This window comes from Macaca thibetana, chromosome 1 (assembly GCF_024542745.1).
Source record: "Macaca thibetana thibetana isolate TM-01 chromosome 1, ASM2454274v1, whole genome shotgun sequence".
In the NCBI taxonomy this organism is placed as follows: Eukaryota; Metazoa; Chordata; class Mammalia; order Primates; family Cercopithecidae; genus Macaca; species Macaca thibetana.
In genome coordinates this window covers 16,496,666-16,516,957 of record NC_065578.1, presented here as the reverse complement: position 1 = coordinate 16,516,957, position 20,292 = coordinate 16,496,666, and the positions used below count along the sequence as shown (strand labels likewise).

General features: G+C 50.9%; 1 protein-coding gene across 1 annotated transcript in view; it reads left to right on the top strand.

Annotated features, from left to right (window-relative positions):
* Positions 1 to 6,734: 6,734 nt before the first annotated feature.
* ACTL8 (actin like 8) overlaps positions 6,735 to 20,292 on the top strand; it is a 74,311-nt gene continuing 60,753 nt past the window's right edge. Inside the window, exon 1 of the mRNA XM_050792011.1 lies at positions 6,735 to 6,925. The gene's annotated coding sequence lies outside the window, so the exon portion shown is untranslated. The remainder of the gene's footprint in view (positions 6,926 to 20,292) is intronic.

Sequence of the window (20,292 nt, the reverse complement as noted above, 5' to 3'; positions counted from 1 at the left end):
TCACTGGCATCGTCTTCTTTATCATCATTACTGCCATCGTCACTGGCTTCCTTGTGGTTGGCATCATCATCATTGCCATTTCATCTTCGTCTCCTTCACTGGCATCATCTTCTTTATCATCATCATCACCACCATCATCATCACTGGCTTCCTTGTGATTGGCATTGTCATCAGCTCTTGTCTTTCCCTTCCCTTCCTCCCATTCTCCAGAAGAGGTAACCAAGACCTAGAGATGTTTGAGACTTGCACCAGGCAATTATAGACAGAAGAGAAGTTGCCTAGGATTGAGGACTGAAGCAGACAAGAGCCTGGTGGCTGGAAGACAGGAGACTGAGATTCAGGTCCTGGTGCTGTACCTGGCTCATTCAGCCTTTGAACTTTCTAAATGGAAAGGCCCTTAAAGATTATCCAGTCTAACTCTCTCCACCAGCATTTGAGGAACCTGAGGGCAGATTGGGGATAGGGAGACAATATATAATCAAGGGTATAGATTTAGGAGCTGGACAGTCCTGCATTCAAATCTCTACTCCATCACTTGCTGGTTACATGACCTTAGGCAAGTCCCTTCATTTCCCTGAGTCTCAACGTCTTCATCTGTGAAATGGGATGTGCTACCCAGCTTCCAAGATGGCCTCCAAAGAGTCTCATCCCCTGGTATTTATAGCCTTGGTCAATCTCCTGCCACATTGTCCCAGGGTTGTTCTGTGTGACCCATAGAATATAGCAGAACTGATATTAGTATCTTTGGAGGTGAGGTTATAAGAGATGTTGTGAGTTCTGTCTTAGGTTTTCTCTCTCTCTCTCTGTCTCTCTGGTCATTCACTGTGGGGGAAGTCAATTCCAGGCCCTGAGACCACTCAGGCAGCCTGTGAAGAGGCCCACATGGCCAACAGCCAGTGAAGAACGGAAGCCTGCAATGACCACTTGGATGAGCTTGGAAGCACGTCCTCCATCCCCAGTCAAGTTTTGAGGTGAGGCCACAGCCCTGGTCAACAGGTGACTACAACATCATGGGAAACCCAGAGCCATTCAGCTAAGCCACTCTCAGATTGCTGATCCCCAGGAGCTGCATGATATAATAAATGTTTGTTGTTTTAAGCTGCTAAGTTTTGGAGTAGTTTACTACACAGTAGTGGATAAATAACGTGTGGGGATAATGATCTTGTAGGTTTGTTGTGAGGATTAAATTCACGTAAGCACTTTGTGTAGTACATGATGCATGTTGAAGGCTGTGTGAAATGTAAGAAAACAATGGCAGCATAGATAATATCGTCAATGACCCCCAGGGTCATGTAGCCAGGGTATGACAGGCTTGATGATGCTGTGGTTCCTAGCTGCCCAGTTTTAACCATTTGTGCCCCCTAATCCTTACTGATTGTGGTGGGCACCACAGGCTTTGCCAGAAGTGGAACAACAGTGTCAGCGGGTGGTGAGCAGAGGAGGAAGTGATGGTGCAAATCAGTGGGCCCCTGGGGTGGGGAGCAGCCCCAGGGTACTGGCGGTGGGGGACTGAGGCACAGGACTGGAGTGAGTGTGAGTGTGTGAGTGTGTGTGTGTGTGTGTGTGTAGGTCACCTCTGGAGACCCTTCCAGCCCAAGACTGGCTGATGATCTGATTTGCTGCTTGTTTCTGGCCCTGCTCTGTGTGGAAGACTCAGAAAAACCATGGCAACCATGGGATAATTAATGATCAGGGATGGAGGAGGCCAGGAACCTGGTATCCCCGAAGCCACATGGAGAGAAGCTCGGGAGGAAGGTCCTCTGGGCTTTCTCTCCACGGCCATGTGGGCTTCCTTGGAAGAGAGAGATTGGAGAGGGTCCAGGTGGGAGAGAAGCCCCTGGGCCTGTAGCCCCAACAGTCCAGGAAGCACAGGGCTCTCTGGGCCCAGCAGATGGCTCCTTTGGGGTTGTTGGCTCCCAGGCCCTGGACTGCTGAAATTAATGCATTGTTTTTAGGAGGCCGTCCATGGCTTCCAGCAGGTTCTCAGATGGGTCTGGGACTCAAACCATGGAGACTGTCTAGATATTACCCATTGTAAAGACAAGGAAATGGAGGCACAGAGAGGTTGCGAGACCTGCCCAGGCCACCAGGCTGTGGCAAAGTCAGGCCTGGAATCCAGGCCTCCTTGCTGAACACTGTCCCAGGGTGGGGCCCACAGTGGGTGGACCAGAATATGCTGTGCATGTGGGCCCCTCTGGCTGGCAGAACTCCTGTCAGGACAGCTGGGTCACTCCTGCCCCCTCCCTGGGCCAGATGGGCAGCCCTCTCCTCTGCTATTTTCTCCACCTTTGCCTTTTCTTTTTTTTTTTTTTTTTTTTTTTGAGACGGAGTCTCGCTCTGTCGCCCAGGCTGGAGTGCAGTGGCCGGATCTCAGCTCACTGCAAGCTCCGCCTCCCGGGTTCCCGCCATTCTCCTGCCTTAGCCTCCTGAGTAGCTGGGACTACAGGCGCCCGCCACCTCGCCCGGCTAGTTTTTTTGTATTTTTTAGTAGAGACGGGGTTTCACCGTGTTAGCCAGGATGGTCTCGATCTCCTGACCTCGTGATCCGCCCGTCTCGGCCTCCCAAAGTGCTGGGATTACAGGCTTGAGCCACCGTGCCCGGCCTCACCTTTGCCTTTTCACAGGGAGTAACTGGGGTGGAAAATTCTGGGGGAGCACAAAGTCTGCCAAGTTTGAGCCTGGCACCAACCCAGGCACCTGGCCATCAGGCAGGTTGGAAACAGAACTGGTAAAGGGGTCCCTGGGGGACTGGGCTGCTGGGAGCAGCTTGGCAACTGCCTCTCCTGGCTCCTGCCAGACCTTCTCTCCCAGGAATATTCCCTCCCTGCTAGAACCTGCTGCCATGTGCCAGGAACATCTGGAAGAGAGTTTTCTGGCAGATCTGGGGGTACAGAAATGGGTTACAGGGGACTTGGTCATGTATTACATCGGAAACATCTACCGCGGTAAGTGAACCAGTGCGTCTGCAGCACCTGCTGCAAGGGACTGAGTGAGGCCCCTGCACATCCTTTATTTCCCTTCTAACCCTCCTGTGATATGGGGTTCCCCATTTTACAGATGAAGAAACTGAGGCTTGGGAACTCCAGAGGACTGCCCAAGTTCACCTAGCTTTTCAGTGGCAGTGCTGAGAATTGAACCCAATCTGTGTGACTCCAAAGCCTGCCTTTTCCCCTGATCTCTCCCTGTGCCCTCTACACCCACCATGTCCAGGTACCAGTCTAGATGCTGGGGATATGGAGATAAACGATCCACAAGCCTTGCCCTTAAAGCACCTGTAGTTTAGTGAGTGTATTAGCTATTGCTGCTATGCTAATGCCCCATAACAAGCAGCCCCTAGCTCCCACATCTCAGTTGCTTGCAACCACAAGCAATTATCCTTCTTGTTCCCAGCTGGCTGGGTCAGCTGGGGTGGTTCTGCGTCAGGCTGCCGGTTGGCCAGGTTGGCTTCAGCTGTCTCTCATTCTCCTTGCACCAGTGAAAAAGAAAAATACTCAGGGCCTGTTTTCATGACTGGGCAGGAACATGCAATGTCTCCTAAGGGTTCATCTTAGAAATGGGGTACTGTCCTGATGCTCACATATGGAGGCAGGTTACATGGGCAAGGCCTACATCATCAGTGGGGTGGGGAAATACACTTTGCCTCCTCTGATGTGAGGCACTGCACAATCACATCGCAAAAGCAGGGATGCCTAATTCTCTAACAGGGAAGCAGGAAGAACAGGCCACAATAATCCAATCACCCACAGTGTGGGCTACAGACTTATGCTAATAATATTGTACTGCATTCTATCAAACCTAAGCTGCAAGACACACCATTAATTTATGTACCACTAAGAAAGAAAAGTGGCTGTGAACTAAAGTATGGCATGATGCTTTCTTAGCCCATCATATTTTTATTTTATTCTTACCGAAAGAGCTATTTGATGCTGAGGCATGGAAGTGTCAACAATGGGAACAGCTGGAACCAGGTTTGCTCTTGCAGAGACAATGACGACTGTCACAACTGTCACTGTCCAAGGAGATTATGAGATCCATCGGTTGTAAGACACATTTTGATTTCAAGGATGTGAAAATGTGAAAATGTGTGTCTTAGAACGCATGAAATTTGTCATTTACCGAGAGTAAGTGGTTGTTCTGCGGTGGACGCTGCTAAAAGTTCTATGTGGATAAGCTCATTTGTACCTCAAGACAACCCAAGAAGAAAATATTATTATCCCCATTTCAAAGATGAGTAGAGCAAGATTCAGAGTGATCATGAGGTGGGAGGCAGGTCTTGACTCCGGATGTGGGGCTTGGACACTGGACCAAATGGAGGACTAGCTAAAACAGACAGGGCAAAGCAGCTTTCTATAAGGCACATCCACCAGTAGGCCATGTCAGTTTACCATTGCCATGGCAACATGCAGGAGTTACCACCCCTTTCCATGGCAATGATCTCACAACCCAAAAGTTACTACCCCTTTCCTAGCAATTACTGTATAAACCATCACTTAATCTCCATGTAATTAAACATGGGTATAAATATGACTGAGACTGCCCTGAGCTGCTGCTCTGCCTATGGGTAGCCCTGCTCTGCAGGAGCAGTCAAAGGCTGGAGCTGTAACACTGGCCCTTAAATAAAATTCTGCTTTCTTCTACCCTTTCTTCTCACCCTTGAATGTTTTCCTGGAGGAAGCCAAGAACCCTCATGGGCCAAGCTCTGCTTTGGGGCTTGCCTGCCCTGCATCAATCAGTTGCCCTGCCCAAGACCCATGGTTAGTAAGTGGAAGAGCTGAGATTTGAACCTAGGACGGTCTGACTTCTAAGACAAAGTGATAAAGAGTGTGGGCCCTGGGACAAACTATACTTCAGTTTCTTCATCTGTAAAATGGGGACGAGAGGAGTAATTACCACATAGATTATTGTCATATGAGAGTTCCGAAAAGAGTGTCAGGCACAGAGCACTCAAGACATGCTGGGTTCTCTGGTAGAACCAGAGATTTTTGCCTCTCTGAAGCTAACATTAGTGTAATAAAAGCTGCAACTGGACTAAGAGGAGAGGACTATGGGAGCCCAGAAAAGCAGGCCAATAGATTAGTAATCTGGGGGAAACATCGGAAATTTGATGTGAGAAGAGCAAAAAGAATGTGTGATTCATGTGTGCATTTATTTATTCAAGAATATTTGTTTACCCACTGTGTTAGCCTGTTCTCATGCTGCTAATAAAGACATACTCAGAGCTGTGTAATTTATAAAGGAAAGACGTTTAATGGACTCAGTTCCACACGGCTGGGGAGGCCTCACAATCAAGTTGGAAGGCAAAGGAAAGTCACGTCTTACATGGCAGAAGGCAAAAAGCTTGTGCAGGGGAACTCCCATTTGTAAAACCATCAGATCTCATGAGACTTATGATCATGAGAGCACTATGGGGGAAACAGTCCCCATGATTCAATGATCTCCACCTGGCCCCATCCTGGACACTTGGGGATTGTTAAAATTCAACGTGAGATTTGGGTGGGGACACAAAGCCAAACCATATCACCCACTGCGTACAGGTAGTACACAGTGACTGGATTTGAAATCAAGTTTGGGGGCTAATTTTAAAAAACTGAGGTATAATTTATCTGCAATGCAACACACAGATCTTAGTGTTCAGTATGAATTTTCACAAATATATACAGCACCCCAATTGCAATAGAGAGTACTTCCATTGCCCTAGAAAATTCCATTGTGCCCCCTTCCAGCAAAATAAACCCATCTCCACCTGTATTTTTTTTTAAATTTTTGTCACTGTAGGTTGCTTTGCCTGTTCTTGAACTTCATATTGTGAACAAATGTGAACCTGAAAGTGCCAGATCTTCAAGATGGATCCTGAGTGGCTAAGTGGGCCAGGCTCCGTGGTTCCTGCCTGTAATCCCAGCACTTCCGGAGGCCAAGGTGGTGGGATCACTTGAGCCCCTGAGTTTAAGACCAGACTGGGCAACATAGCAAGACCCTGTTCTCTACAAAAGAAATAAATACTACCCCCCTGCCCCCAAATCAGAATGGCTAAGTGGGCCTAAATTTAAAATAGAGTGAAGCAGCCACTTGCTGACTAGGGTTCACATAAGTACCCTGATTTCTCCCGAAAACCTGTACCTTTTTATCTTTGGTACTTTCCCAGCTTACCTGAACCAACCAATCAGGGCTCAAGTATATCAACCAATCAGGGCCTGGCTGTATCAACCAATCAGAGCTCAGCTGTATTGACCAATCAGAACTAAGCAAGTTTCAATCCTTCATTGGCACTACTTGATCTGATTGGGAACCTGGGCAGGAACTTTTGCTGTAAAACCTGATCCTTCCCCTCATTCTTAGGAACTCCCCTTCATTTTCCAGTGGAGGGTGCATCTCCAAGTTTGCAAACTGTTTTCTGTACTAAAGTCTCTTTCCTCCAAATTCCTTTTCAGATAACTTGTGCATCATATAAGTGGAAACTTACAGATTGTGCTGCTTTGTGTCTGGTTTCTTTTACTCAGCATAATATGTATATGATTAATGCATGTTGTTTTATGTATCAGTAGTTATTTTCTTTTTCACTGCTGATATTTCACTGTTGCTGGTTATCAAATTATTGCCTCTCTGCTCCACATTCACCCTTCTTGTCTGCTTGGTGAAAATGGATCTGGGCCCTTTAAATGTTCTCCCTGGCCAGCGGGCATGCTGGGCTTTGCCAGTAGAGGGCGCTGGGGAGCCCTAGCAGCGGGGAGGTTCCACTTCCTGGTTGCCACGTGCTCACAGGGTAGGCTCCGGCACCACGTGCAGCCGCTAGTGCTGGCGCTCGCAGTGCACCGCGGAGGTCGGCAGCTCCCACAGCAGCGTTTTCGAGTAGTTTTGCAGTGGGTGCCTCTTGTGAGACACTGCTTCTGAGAGCAGCTTTTGTGGCATCTTACAGGGCAGATTTCTGGTGAGTTCTACAGGTTGAATTTCTAATAACTTTGGCTGGCTGTGGCCCCTGTTTTTTTTTTTTCTTCCCATGGCACAGATATGCCCTCTTAAGCAAGGCCTGGATGTCAGCCCCCAAGGGTGTGTGTGTGGGACACTTCTTTGTGGGGGGCAGGGGGCGGTGACAGGCTCTACCTCAGCCCAAGGGCTTTTCCTTAGGTACTTGATTTCAGCTTTTGGAGGAGACTCTTCCATAGCGGCTGTACCTCAGCCACATGTGTGGGGCTGAGGGTCCTTCCTTGGGGGTCCTAGCTTAGCCTCTTGTTGGGGCACCTCCTGAAGGGGGGTTATCTTAACCTGGTGGAAGACCCCTTCCCTGGGGTAAAGGGCTCTTTTTGGGTTGCTATCTCTATGTCAGGGTCTCTTTTTGGGGCTCTATTTCAGTCCTGAGGTGGGGGGCTGTTCCTCAACCCTGGGAGGGCTTTTTTTTTTTTGAGGACATTGTCTCTGCCACAGGTGGCAGGAGGGTGTTTCTTGGGGACTCTACTACAGCCCTCAGGGGTTTTTTCCTTGTGGACTTTATTTCAGCCCTGGGAGGGAACTCTTCCTTGGGGGATCAATGACAGCCCTGGGTGGCCAGGCGGGGGGCCCTTCCTTGGTAGCTCTGGGAACTCATCTTTGGGGCTCTACCTTATCCCTTGAATAGGGGTTCTTCCCAGGAGCTGTGGCTCAGCCTTGGGGGCCTCTTCTTGGGAACTTTTTTTTAACCTCTGATGGGGGACTCATCTTTGGGGAACCTATGAAAGCCCCCAAGGGCTCTTTCTTGGGGACTCTATCTTGGCCTTGAGGGGTTCCTCCTTGAGGGCTTTATCCAGCTCTGGTGTGGGGGATTCTTAGCAGGGGGTTATCACAGCTCTGGGTGGGGTCTGGTCCTCAGAGGCTCCATCTCAGCTCTGTGGGTTGTGGTCGCTCTTTGTGTCTGCTGCTTCTGTATTAATTATCATTCTTTTTACTCCTTATAGTCAATTTCTTGTTAATTCAGTCCTCGGTTATAAGTTAATAATTCTTCATATGAAACTTTCCCTATAAAAATCACTGTATAGTTTCCTTAACTGTACCCAAACTGATACAGAATTGGTGTCAGGAATAGGTATCAGGAGATGGACCCACAGAGGTACCATTTGGGGATTGGTTTTCTGGTGATTTTGGGCTTGAGTGAAAAGTTCCTTGCCAATGGGAAATGGGGCGCTAGTTACTCAAGACATGTGGTGACATTAAAATTAATCAGTCTATCCCTTGTGGTTGATTAAGACAAAATGCCACCTGAGGCACTTCCCTTGGGAGCCAGAGTGATGCTGCACTTGACTGTGTGACCATAATGAGGACTGTGAGAACTGTGGAGTGGGATGGATCCTTTTGAGGGCTTCTGTCTTCGAGGAACCAGATACAATGCTCTATTTAAAACATGTATAGGCAGGCCGGGCACAGGCATGGTGGCTCAGGCCTTTAATCCCAACACTTTGGGAGGCTGAGGCAGGCAGACTGCTTCAGCCCAGGGGTTTGAGGCTGCAGTAAGCTACGATTGCACCACTGCACTCTAGCCAGGTGACAGAGCAAGACCCTATCTCTAAAAAAATAATAATATCATAAAAATTTGACAAATGTGTAGATAATGACATAGAAAATGACAAGCCCAGGTCCATTAACTCTCTCCTTGAGCCACAGTCTGAGAATCAGACAGCTTCTATGGCAGCCCTTAAGGAAGTTCTTATTTCTTGCAGCCACAGGGCTGATACTGCCGAAAATCAAACAACAAATTTAATTGTGTTGGTTGCTGAATTATGACAACAGTTGGAATCACATCTGGACAAATTAGGGCATGAATCGTGAAAGAATGGGATCCTGAAACATGGAGTGGGGACATTTGTTGAACTGTGATGAAACCAACAACCTAAACTACAAGTCACTCTGAGCCCACCACGTCCCTCAGCTTATCAGGTGGAAATACCTTGCCCTCCTCAGTGCATGAGGAGACTGGTCTTCCTCTGTTAAGAAACCCTGTGATAATCTCGGCTGGGGCAGATGTCTTGAAAGGCGATGCCCATTCTCAAGACTCACCACAGCCACCTGCTGTTGTCACTAGACCCTAGCTGTGGTCAAATCTCAGCATGTTCCACGGTGATGGGTACAGACTGACCTAGGAGGAAACAGAAAAAGAATGACAAGACTGGTGACACACATGGGAGTGGATTCTAAGGATTTTAGATCCAGAAAGGCAGAATGTAACACTAGATTGGGCTGAATGCCTTAATAGGGGCACACTCATTAGAGGTTCTGAATTTGGCTGTTAGCTTCTGCAGCTGGAGGTGGCTCTAGCAACTTGGTTGGTTGACTGAAACTTGGACTTGACAGTAACTTGCAGTTAATGAAGGTTGTGATGTCATGATGTGGAGGAGGGAATCCAAAGGCTCGGGGAGACCGCAATGTTGGACTGCATGTATCATGTCTAATCTGCACTCTCCTGCTGCCACCACCTATGTTCCACAAGAAGGACCCAAAGACAGAGACATAGAGAGATCCATTAGTGAGGGAGCCCCTTTGTCCTTGAAATGCACGGCGGCTGCTCTCTTTTGTAGGCCACTGTGAATATAGAGGCTGCCTCCATTGAGTTGGGCTCCCTGATTTCAGTGGGGATAAGGGGGTCCTGAAGTAGCAGAGACCAAGGGGCAGCACTTGACTGTCAAGGACAAGGTAGGCACACACTGGAAAGGGTAGCAGGAATGTATGGGCTGGCAGAATGCCTTTGCCCATCGGGATTTTTAGTGGTGGTGAATTGATCAGAGTGTTTCTGGGAATGAAATAAGTGGGCAGCCTACTAGAATATTATTTCATGTATTTTTATATGTGATAGAAAGTTCTAGACCCAGTAGCCAAAACATGGCAATCGACAGTCATGGCTTCTCATCCAGTTTCCAGACCCTGAGTTAATTCACAGACCCAGAATCCCTGGGTGGCCGGGTCACCTTGAGGAGGGAGCCTGCATCTGCCATAAATACTTATTGTAAATCTTCCTCCAAACCTTCCTCCAAAGGGACCTGTGACCATTTACCAGAATAATGGGGAAATGGACATACCCAGACAGTTCTGGAGTTACTTGACACTCACTCTGAACTGATGCTGGTTCCTGGGGATCTAAAATGCCACTCTGGTTCATAAGTCAAAGTGGGGCTTGTGATGGTCAGGGATAGAGTCTTAGCTCTAGTCTGACTCACAGTAGATTTGCTTGGTCCATGCCCACCCTGAAGTTATTTTCTGAGCTCCTGAATAAACAGTTAAGTAAGCACACTTGGTGATTATCCATTTTCTTCTCTCTTCTTCCCATTTTTGTTTTATATGGAAGTTTTTGGAAGTCAACTTTGTAGTATTTAGGTGACAGAATGTTCCATGGAACTGTGATTGGTATTTAAGTCATAATAAATATAGTCCACGATGACTCCTGGGCCTATTAGTTTCCTTGTTTTGGGGAGTGAGAACTTATAAGAATGATAACTGTATCTTCTTAGATAGAAATACACCGTTGTGTTGTTATACGGGACTTCAGTGGTGTGCAGGAGGATTCATATGGAAGGCAAGTAGTCAAAGAGATGGCCTTTTCTGGGTATCAATTACTGCTTTTCATTGTCCAATCACCCTTCTTGCCTGCCTGGTGAAAATGGATCTGGGCCCTTTAAATTTTCTCCCTGTCCAGGCAGCAAGCTGGGCTTTGCCAGTAGAGGGCGCTGGGGAGCCTCTGCAGCAGGGACCTTCTGCTTCCTGGTTGCCCCCTGCTCACAGGGCCTGCTCCTGCAGCACGTGCAGCTGCTCAGTGCTGGCTGCTGTTTTGCTCAGCAGAGGCCAGCAGCACTTTCTTTTAGGCAGTTTTGTAGTGGGTGCCTCTGGTGAGACACGTGTAAGCAGCTTTTGTGGCACCCTGTGGGGCAGATTTCTGGTAAGTTCTACAGGTTGGCTTTCTTGCAAGTTCTGCTGGTGTGCTCTAGACCAACTCTTTTTTCCCCTATGTAGGGAGGCACAGCCATACCGTCTTCAGCAAGGCCTGGATATCAGCCCTCAGGGGTGTTTGTGGGAGGATGCTTGTTTCTGGGTGGAGGCTCCTCCTTGGGCATTTTCTCAGCCCAAGTTGAGGAGCTGTTATTCAGGGGCTCTGCCATAGCACTGGAGTAGAAGCCTCTTCCTTGAGGGCTGGACGTCAGCCCTGGAGAAGCTGCGTTTGCATGATACTCTAGCTCAGCACTGGGTGGGGTGGGGGACTCTTGCCTCTGAGGGTCTCTTTCAGCCCTGGGGGGCAGCAGCTGCTCCTTTTGTCTCCTAAACCTATATTCTTCAGAGTTCCCTTTCCTTCTTTCTAGCCAATTTCTTATTAATTCCATCTCCCATTATGGTTAATAATCCTTTATATGAAACTTACCTATTCAAATGACTGCCTAGCTTCCCCCTCCTGATAGGATGCAGAGTGATGCCCGTCGTACACACTGGCCACAGTTTGTCCACGGTTTTCCAATTTGGGGCTATTATGAATAATCTATGACGTGTATTCTTGAGTGGACGGGCTTTTTTGTGTGATACGTTTTCGTATCTCTTGGATAAATACCTTGAATGGGGTTCCTTTGGGAAGGCCAGACCACAGGGCTTTCACTTGGTCTAGAGGGTGCCGAGGAGCTGCTGGAAGTTTTGTGGGTCTGTTTTGTTTTAAGTAACACTGATGAATTCGATGTGGATCTTAGAAGGAGTGAATAGGAGGGGAGATGCCAGTCTTCAATTCCCCAGATGAGGGTGGCAGCTCAAACTGGTGACTCGGTGTGGGACTTTGCCCCATCGCCTTTTTCCTAATCTGTGAAATGGATTTTTCACAGGCGTGCATGGGATCGTTGCCAGGACTGAGTGGGATAATGCATGAGGGGTACTTGGCATGGGGCTGGCATGGAGCAGATGCGCAGTGGTGGCAGCCAACAGGACTGCCATTTTTAGGTGTTTCAGGCAGGATGTCCTAGCTTCTCCCTGGTGCTAGCCATTATGTGTTCACAGACCAAGAGCCCAGGGGGGTGGCAAAGGGTCTTGGTGCCCTGCTCAGAGACATTTCTGGACTCAGAAGGTGGGGCACAGCTGCCCACTGCTGTGCAGTGCCAGGCACTTTCTGATGCCTTCTTATGGCATCCCTCAGAGGAGTGGGTGGCCAAGGTGGCCTTGGGTTCTGGGCACTTTGCCCAACCCCCTGACAATCACCCCAACTGGCATCTTGCCTGTCCAAGCCCCGAGCTGCTGGGCCCCAGCAAGTCAAGCGGCCATGATTAGTCAAATAAAATTTCCATCTGTTGAGGAATTTACGAGAGTTATTACTGGCTATAAAACCGATCTGAGGAGAAAGATGGATCCGAGGGGTTAGTGCCTCTAATTATGTGCAGCAGTGACTTTTAAATAAGGTAGAACAAGTCCTTACTGGAGGGAACCAGGCCCCTATCCCTGTCTGGGCCCAGAATGTGCCAGGCTGGTGGCGGTGGGTGCTTCACTGCAGAGGGAGGAAAGAGGAGCTACCGTATGCAAACTCGGGGATGCGGGTCAGTGTGGCTTAAATCTTTTTTTTCTTTTTTGGTAGAGACAAAGTCTTGCTACGTTGCCCAGGCTGGTCTCAAACTCCTGGGCTCAAGCATTCCTCCCGGCCTCCCAAAGTGCTGGGATTATAGGTGTGAGCCATTGTGCCTGGCCATTGTGGCATTTAGAAAGATCTTGGATGCAAAAGGGCCTAGCACAGTGCCTGGCATGCAGCAGGGACTTAATAAATGCATGTTTCTTCTTTACCTGCTTCCCTCTCTTCTACCCCCGGGGACTGAGCTGGGCTGCTTACTGGATGCAGGCAGCGGTCTCCCTGGGCCGGGCTCTTGTTGGCACAGACTCTGTGTGATCCACCCAGGTAACCTTGCTAGGCCTCCATAGCTTCACCTTTAAAGTGGGACAATTAATTACCAAAGGAACACGAGAAGGCAGGTTTTTGGGTATGTGGGCCCAACCTTGTTCTGTTTTCTTTTTGGGACTGAGTCTCGCTGTTTCACCTAGGCTAGAGTGCAGTGGTGCGATCTTAGCTCACTGCAACCGCTGCCTCTTGGGTTCAAGTGATTCTCTGGCCTCAGCCTCCCGAGTAGCTGGGATTACAGGCGCCCACCACCATGCCCAGCTAATTTTTGTATTTTTAGTAGAGACGGGGTTTCGCCATCTTGGCCAGTCTTGTCTCGAACCCCTGACCTGAGGTGGTCCTCCCCCCTCGGCCTCCCAAAGTGCTGGGATTACAGGCGTGAGCCGCCGCACCTGGCCCTATTCTTAACACATGACTCAACTCTAATGCACCCAGCATCTAGGGAAGGAGGCCACGTCGTGTGTTTCTCCTCATCTCAGGCGGGAAGGTCTCAGGGGTCCATGTGCTCACCTGAGGTCACCTGGATCCCAGATGCTCCTGCTTTCTTGGAGGAATGTGGCTTTAAAAGGCCAACCCCTAACCTTCACCTTACTCAGGATACTGAGAACAAGACCACTTGGGAGCAAACGTGGCCTCCTGGTGGCTGGGGAGAGCCGTGAGATGGTAGGTGCTGGAAATTCTGCCTGGAGTCCAGCATAACTAAGTCCCCAGGACCCAGGGTGGAGACGAATGACCAGAGAGTCCGAGCCTTCAAATATAGGGCTCTGGGGCCTGAGACTGTGAGGTCCTGCAGCAAATTCGTGGCGGGTCCACTGACTGCTAGGCCAGGGGTCTTGTCGCTGGTCCACGCGGAAAGGAAGGATGGCTACTTTCTGTTCCTCCCCTGACCACTGCTCCATCAAGCACAGACCAGGCCCCATCCCCTGGGCCATTTAAAACCAGAGGCTCAGGTGCCACGGCCACGCTTTCAAGACCGTAGAGTCAGCTGTTAAAAGGCTCACACCTGGGCCAGGCGCCATCAGAATTCAGTCTTCCAGAGGCTCTGGCTCGCCTCCTAGCAGGTAGGTCTCACCATGGGTCCCTTTCTCTTGGCCAGGCGCTTGGGTGTGACTGCTTGGCAGCGGTTGTGCACTGTGGAGCCCCTGGTCCCTGATTCCCGACCTGAGGGGCCTGGGCTGCAGGCGGGAGCCCAGGGGCCGGCGTTTGTGGTGGGGTTGCAGGAAAAACCGAGCTTCTCTGGTCAGGTTGTGGCCTGTGTGGGTGGCCTCCTTGGTGCCCCCACAAGCCTTGTTCCCCGGTGACTCCTGAGCTGTGGGCCCCAGGTGGCAGTGGAGAGGCTCCCAGCTCTGGCGCTTTCTGCGTGGCCTCCTGGGGACTCAGTTTTCCTCTGCGTCCGTGGGGATGGTAGGGCTGCGTGGTGGGGCCCAGGCAATGATGAAAGGAGTGTGTGTGTGTGAGAGAGAGGAGCAGGCCTCTGATTCCTTGTTCGCCTTTGGTGGCCAGGCTAGGAAAAGCAGTGGGGAAGCGCTTGCCTCGCTGTGGCAAGTTGATGTCTCTTGGACTGAGACCTTTGGGCTAGAGTGGCCTAGTTGTCTGGAGTTCTCCCCTCCTCTCACACCTCATTGCAGGATGAGAAAGCCTGGCCTGTGGGTCCCCAGACACTGCGGGCTCTGGGACAGCTATGGAATTTCTGTCTTTGGAAGGCTTCCATCGTGCTGAGGGCTTCATTCTGTCTGGGTTTCATGTTGTCTAAAACCAGGTAGGCTGGGGAGTGGGAGTGTGTGTGGGCTGTGTTGATGTACCCCTGTGTTGGCCCCGAGCTGGCCCATGGCCCCTGTGACCTTGCTTTCAGACCGTAGAGTCAAGTGACCAGGTAGCATGGGGGTGCCTTGTGGTGTGGTCTTTAGAAAGGCTCCCCGGAGGTGTGGCATCCTTGGTTCCCTCCTAGTCATGTCTGTGTGACCTCACTGGCTTTCCCATCTCAAACTTGGGGGTGGAGTGGGTCCCTCAACCGCCTTCCCCACTTCTGTGGGACCCCTGGTCCCCCCTGTGTCCCCTGCCTCCAGCCTGGAAGGAGGTTCTGAGGAATTGGAGGGCTGCAGATGCCCCTGCTGGCTTGAGAGCCTTTGTAAGCAGTTCATTAACGTTTTACCCCTCCTATTCCTCATTAGCCTCAGGCCCTCTCCATGAGAGGGTTCCCAGGATTTCTGAGTTTTTGCTGGCACTTGGGGCAGGGGAAGGCTTATGGCAAAATGTTCCTTAGTCTTTTCTCCCCCGTTCTCTCCCTCTGCAAAAAAGGATGAGCGGTTGGGAGCCTTGGGGCCGACAGGTTTTGTGAGTGTGCAGTGGGGGCTTCCGCCCTCGGGAAACAGGGGTTGTAATGGAGTTCCATGCTTTACCAGCTGATGACTCAGCAGGTCTGAGCCTCAGCTTCCCATTTACTGAATGGGCTAACTGGGACAATGATTGATCTAGTGCCTTCTATCATGATAATCATTATTTTTGATAACATGTCCCAGACAAGAGTAGCAAAGGTTGGAAAGCAGCTCTGTGTCGAGCTGAGCGGGGCTCGGGAAGCCCTGGTGGGTGCAGGGAAGGGGGCTGTGGGGGTGCTGGTGATTTCGTGGAGGCGGAAGCCTCTGGCTGGTCCCTCCCCTTGGTGGGCAACTACGGTCCAGTTCCCGGCCGATGATGGGGTTGGCGTTAGGTGTGACCCAAGGGGTGGGTAGAGGCCAGGGAAGCTGCTCTGTATCCTACAGTGCACAGGCCGGCCCCTGCTGCAGACCGTCATCCTGCCTCAATTGTCAACAGCGCCCAGGTTGAGAGACCCTCTAGCTCCATGCCCGGCACATAGTTGGCCCTCCCTAAAGCTTGGACAAATACCAGTGGGCAAGCCAGCGGGGACTGGTCATAAAGTCAGCCTGAAAACGGGGGGTTCGCTTCCTTCCAGCCCAATATTTCTTCCTATTGCTCTGTTAGGCATGGTCAGGAATGCTATGAGGTTCTGACAGGCAGTTTCCAGCCCTGGGTACCCTTGGAGGTGGGGTTGGTGATGCTGTGACTTCAGCAGCCTGAGCTCCTGGGGGCCCCTCCACAGCACCTCTCGTCCTGGTGCTTATTGGGTTCAGCCTCGTCCTCCTTGTCTCGCCACCATGACACACAAGTCCCAGCTGCCGATGATCTGCCAGGCCCACGTGGCATGCCCGATGTGGCCTGAGAGCCTGGGTTTTAATAGCTGAAGATTTCTTTAAAAAAAATTCCACTTGTCTCGAGGCCCTCATTCCTCCAGCTCTGCCCGCCTGGCTCCCCAGGGGAGTTCATGCAGAAATTGATGTGTTAACAGGCTGCAGCGTCTCCCTCTCCATCTCTCCACTTAGCCTCCCTTGGAGATGGCCTAGTCGCTGGTTGTCTGTGCCCCTGCCCAGTGGCCCAAGATGGCACTTAGCTTGGGTCCCCCGGATCTGGGTAGGGGGGCTGTATAGACACGAGATGTTGGAATCCACCCAGGTAAAGCCACCATGACACACAAGTCCCAGGTGCCAACTGTGCAGCGCTGGGGGCTCCAGCCAGAGCGGAGTTGGGAGGGATGCTGCGGGAATCCAGCTTGTGGGGAGATGGCACCAACTGCAGGTGCTGGACGCTTCCTTCCCTGAGATGAGCAGGCAAGGATCACCGGGTCTGGGGTTTTGCGGAGCAGGCTGGGGCTGGCCTTCCTCCTTTGGGTCCCTGAATGTGGTGGGCCTGGAGGAAGAGAAACATGTCAACTTGGCTGTCCAGGCCGTGTGTACTGAAGAGTAACCTCCACGCAGGCAGGGATTTTTATCTGCCTTAGCTCACTGTGGTGTCCTGGTGCCTAGGAGAGCGCCTGGCACGGAGGCCTCACGGTCCCCCACTCTTTGCCTCCAAACCACCTCAGCTTGAGCTCTACCTACAGACAGGACCCTCTGCTTTTTACACATTAACTCATCAGACACTCACAATAACCGTATGGAGTTGGTGTGATAACTTACCCATTTGACAGGTGAGAAAACCGAGGCCCAGGGAAGTGAGGTAACATGCCCAAGCCCCTCTCCATGGCAGGCTCTGTAGCATCTCTTAGGTCTCAGCTCAGTGATCCCCTCTTAAGAGGTCTGACCAGAGCCCTGGCTCCATTCCACACACACTATCATTGTTGCTCCCTCGTGGCACATGTCACCCGACTCTCTATAAATGCCTGATTCACTGACTTATTCACGATCTGTCTCCACTCCCCGGAATGTGAAGTTTCTCAGGACAACGTCCAGCCCGTGGCAGGGCAGTGCTGACGGGTCTGATCTGATATCTGTGCTCTTATCCATCAGGCTTTCCTGCCTGCCTGGTTTGATGAGCCGTGGGTTCATTACATCTGGCGTGGGTACCATTTCCCGGGTCTTAGGATGCGATGCAGAGGTTCCCTCGAGACCTCTCTCAACTCCCAGGGAGTTAAATCTCACCCCAGGTTTTAGAGCAGCCAACTTCTCATGGCCTGCCCTCCTACAGAGTAATTACTGTAATTTCCCCAGTGTCACCCTCAGCTTTTGGATGATATTGTGACCAAAATGTGAGAAGCAGTGACACTCCATGACACTCCCAGCCCTTGTAATTGAGGCTTCGAAAGCACTGCTGACGTCTCCAAAGGGATCTGGGTGCTCCGTGGCTGTGATGGAGGCGGCATCTCTGAACCCTGGCTTTTTGACTTTGGCTGCTTTGCAAAAGTAGTGACTAATAGATGTGATGCATTGATTCACTCCCTTGTCTTCCCCAAATTGCGTTCACATCCCTGATCCAATCTGGAGCCTCGTGGCAGCCTTGTGAGGCTGGGACTGGTACTTTGGCCCTGACTTAATCGGCAGAGAAGTTGTGCGTTCTTGAAATTGTACAGCATATGAGTGGCAGAGCCTGGCTCAAACCCAGGTCTTCTGCACCCATGTCACACACACTCTGTCTGGGACCTCTTCTGTGCAAATATCCCATTCAAGAGGGCCTCCTGATTATTCTACCGCTATCTAAATTTGGTTGCAGAGTAGCAATAGCAAAAGCAAAAGTCATAACCTTGGGCGCTGACAGCCTGCCAGGCACTGTCCTCATTGACTTGCTGGGCGTTAATGCATTTATTCCTCCCTGAAGCTCACGGTGGTGGGGGCTGTGATTATCTCCACTTTACAGATGAGGAAACTGATGCCTAGAGAGGGTATACTTAGCCCAGGACTAGGAGCCACAATGTGATGAAGCTGGGATTGGAACCCACTCAATCTTCAGAGACCAAGCTTTAACCATCCTGCCACATGAACCATCCAGAAAGCCATCATTCCTGGAATGCACTGCATTTTTTTTTCTCAGAGGTGTTCATCGGTTCATTCCTAAGCTATGGTCGAATGAATGAATGAATGAATCTATTATGTATTGACCATTGTTCTAGGTGCCGAGGATTCAGTCCTGGGCAGAACAGACAAAGTTCCTGCCCCCACACAGTTCCATTCTAGTTGGGGGAGACACCATAAGTGGATGATGAATGCGGTTTCAGGTTGAGAGAGCTATGGAGAAAAATGAATGGAAAAGGAACACAGAGTGATGAAGACGACGACTTTGGCCACAGTGGTCAGGGACGGGGGAAACAGACACCTAAGGGAAGTGAGGTGGGTGAGCATCATGAGGAAGAGGTTCCAGGCAGAGAGCAGTGTGTGCGAAGGCCCTGTGGTGGGACTGTCGAGGCCTGCTGTGGGAACAGTGAGGAGGGCATCAGGAGGTGAGGTCAGAATGGTAAGAGTGAGGAGATGCCTGGGTTGCATCGGACCATAGGATCTGACTTCACTGCTGAGGGTGGAACCGGGGGATGAGGCGGAGGTAGGGAGGCCAGTGTGGGGGCCGTCCCTGTGGTACAGGGGAGAGACGATGCTGGCAACTTAGCTTCAGGGTGCTTCTAAAGAGTCTCTTCTTAGACATCGCTCTCTTTCCTTTCCTCCCGGGCTGATGTCGGCACATCCTTCTCTCCCCGCTAAGACCTTCCTTGTACTCCTGGGGGTTGAGTTTGGCCTCGTCTAGGCCTGTGGCTGGGCGCACAGCTCCCGGGCACTGCTCTTTTGTGGCTGCCTCATCTGGTTTCTTGATGCACAGTAAGCCCTTTGCTTTTTGGGTATTGACTGTAGATCAGTGCTTACCATGTTTATCCTCCATAGGTACTTTATTATTATTATTTTTCACATCTGCAGAAATACCTGCTTTATGTGTTGCCTGCTCAGTTATGCCTCGTTGTTGCTTTTATTTATTTATTTATTTCAAATGCGACAACACCCCTGCTTCGCCTCTCGGCTCACCGGGATGCCGTGGCTGCTGACACGGGAGGAATGATGCTGCGTTACTCAAGCAGGTGGCAGCCTGGCTTTTCTCGAAAGCGTGAGGCCCTGGCCTCTCTGGCTGTGCAGAACAGGTGCTCGTGAATCCCTCTGGTGGGACTGGGTGTCTGTGGGTTCAGTCCTGGGGGGCAGGGGTGAGCGTGTATGTGATGTGGGGTTTTAGAGAATCAGTCAGGGCTCCATGTGTGTAAGTAACAGAAATTGCCTCTGGCCAACTTCAGCAGAAAAGGAATCGTCAGAAGGAAACTCTTGGATCTGAAGTTGGGCCGAAGGACTGGCTGGGAAAAGGTGGGAACCCAGCTAGCTCTGGTTGGGAACGGGGTGGGTGGGTGGTGTTTCTAGGAAGATCTGCTCGAGGCCCTCTGGGGACCCCACCAGGATGGGTAGCTCCAGCCAGCTCGAGAATTTTGCAAGACCATGTAACAAGAGAGAGGGGACCTAACTGGTGGGGATTTGACCCTGTGGCCAGGCCTGGCCTGGCAATGTGCAGGGCTCGTGTTCAACAGTCCTGCCAAGACTGCAGTTTGGGGAGAGGATTACTCCTCGAAGGGAATTTTGGGGTGCTAGTGTCAGAAGAAGAGGGGCTGGGCACTTGGCTGCTACAAGTACCTCCTGTACCCTAAGAGTTGCACGTGTGAGCAGTGTCTTGGTCTTTTAAGATGCTAAGGACGGAGGATATCATCAAATGGAATGTTAAAGAACAGAACTGAGTTCCTCCAAGCCAATGAAAGGGCTGAGCTCAGAGTGCAGAGAGGTTCCCGGGTCTGGGGAAGTTTTGGACACGCTGATCTGGCTGGGCCTCTAGGGCTGGGTTGCCTGGAATAGGAGGGGGGGGTTTGGAGAGTGGAGCTCCGAGTCAGGCTTAGTGCAAGGGCAAAGGCCTGGAGGCTGGGTTTGGTGGAGGTAGCGGCAGAGATGCTGATTCACTGCTAGGGAGTGGGGAGTGAGGCTGGAGCTGCAGGCTGAAGGTGTCTTTGGACACCAGGCTGAGGAGTATAGTCTTGGGAGGGTGACTGTGTCAGGAAGCAGAGCGGGAGGAGTGGTCCACTGCTT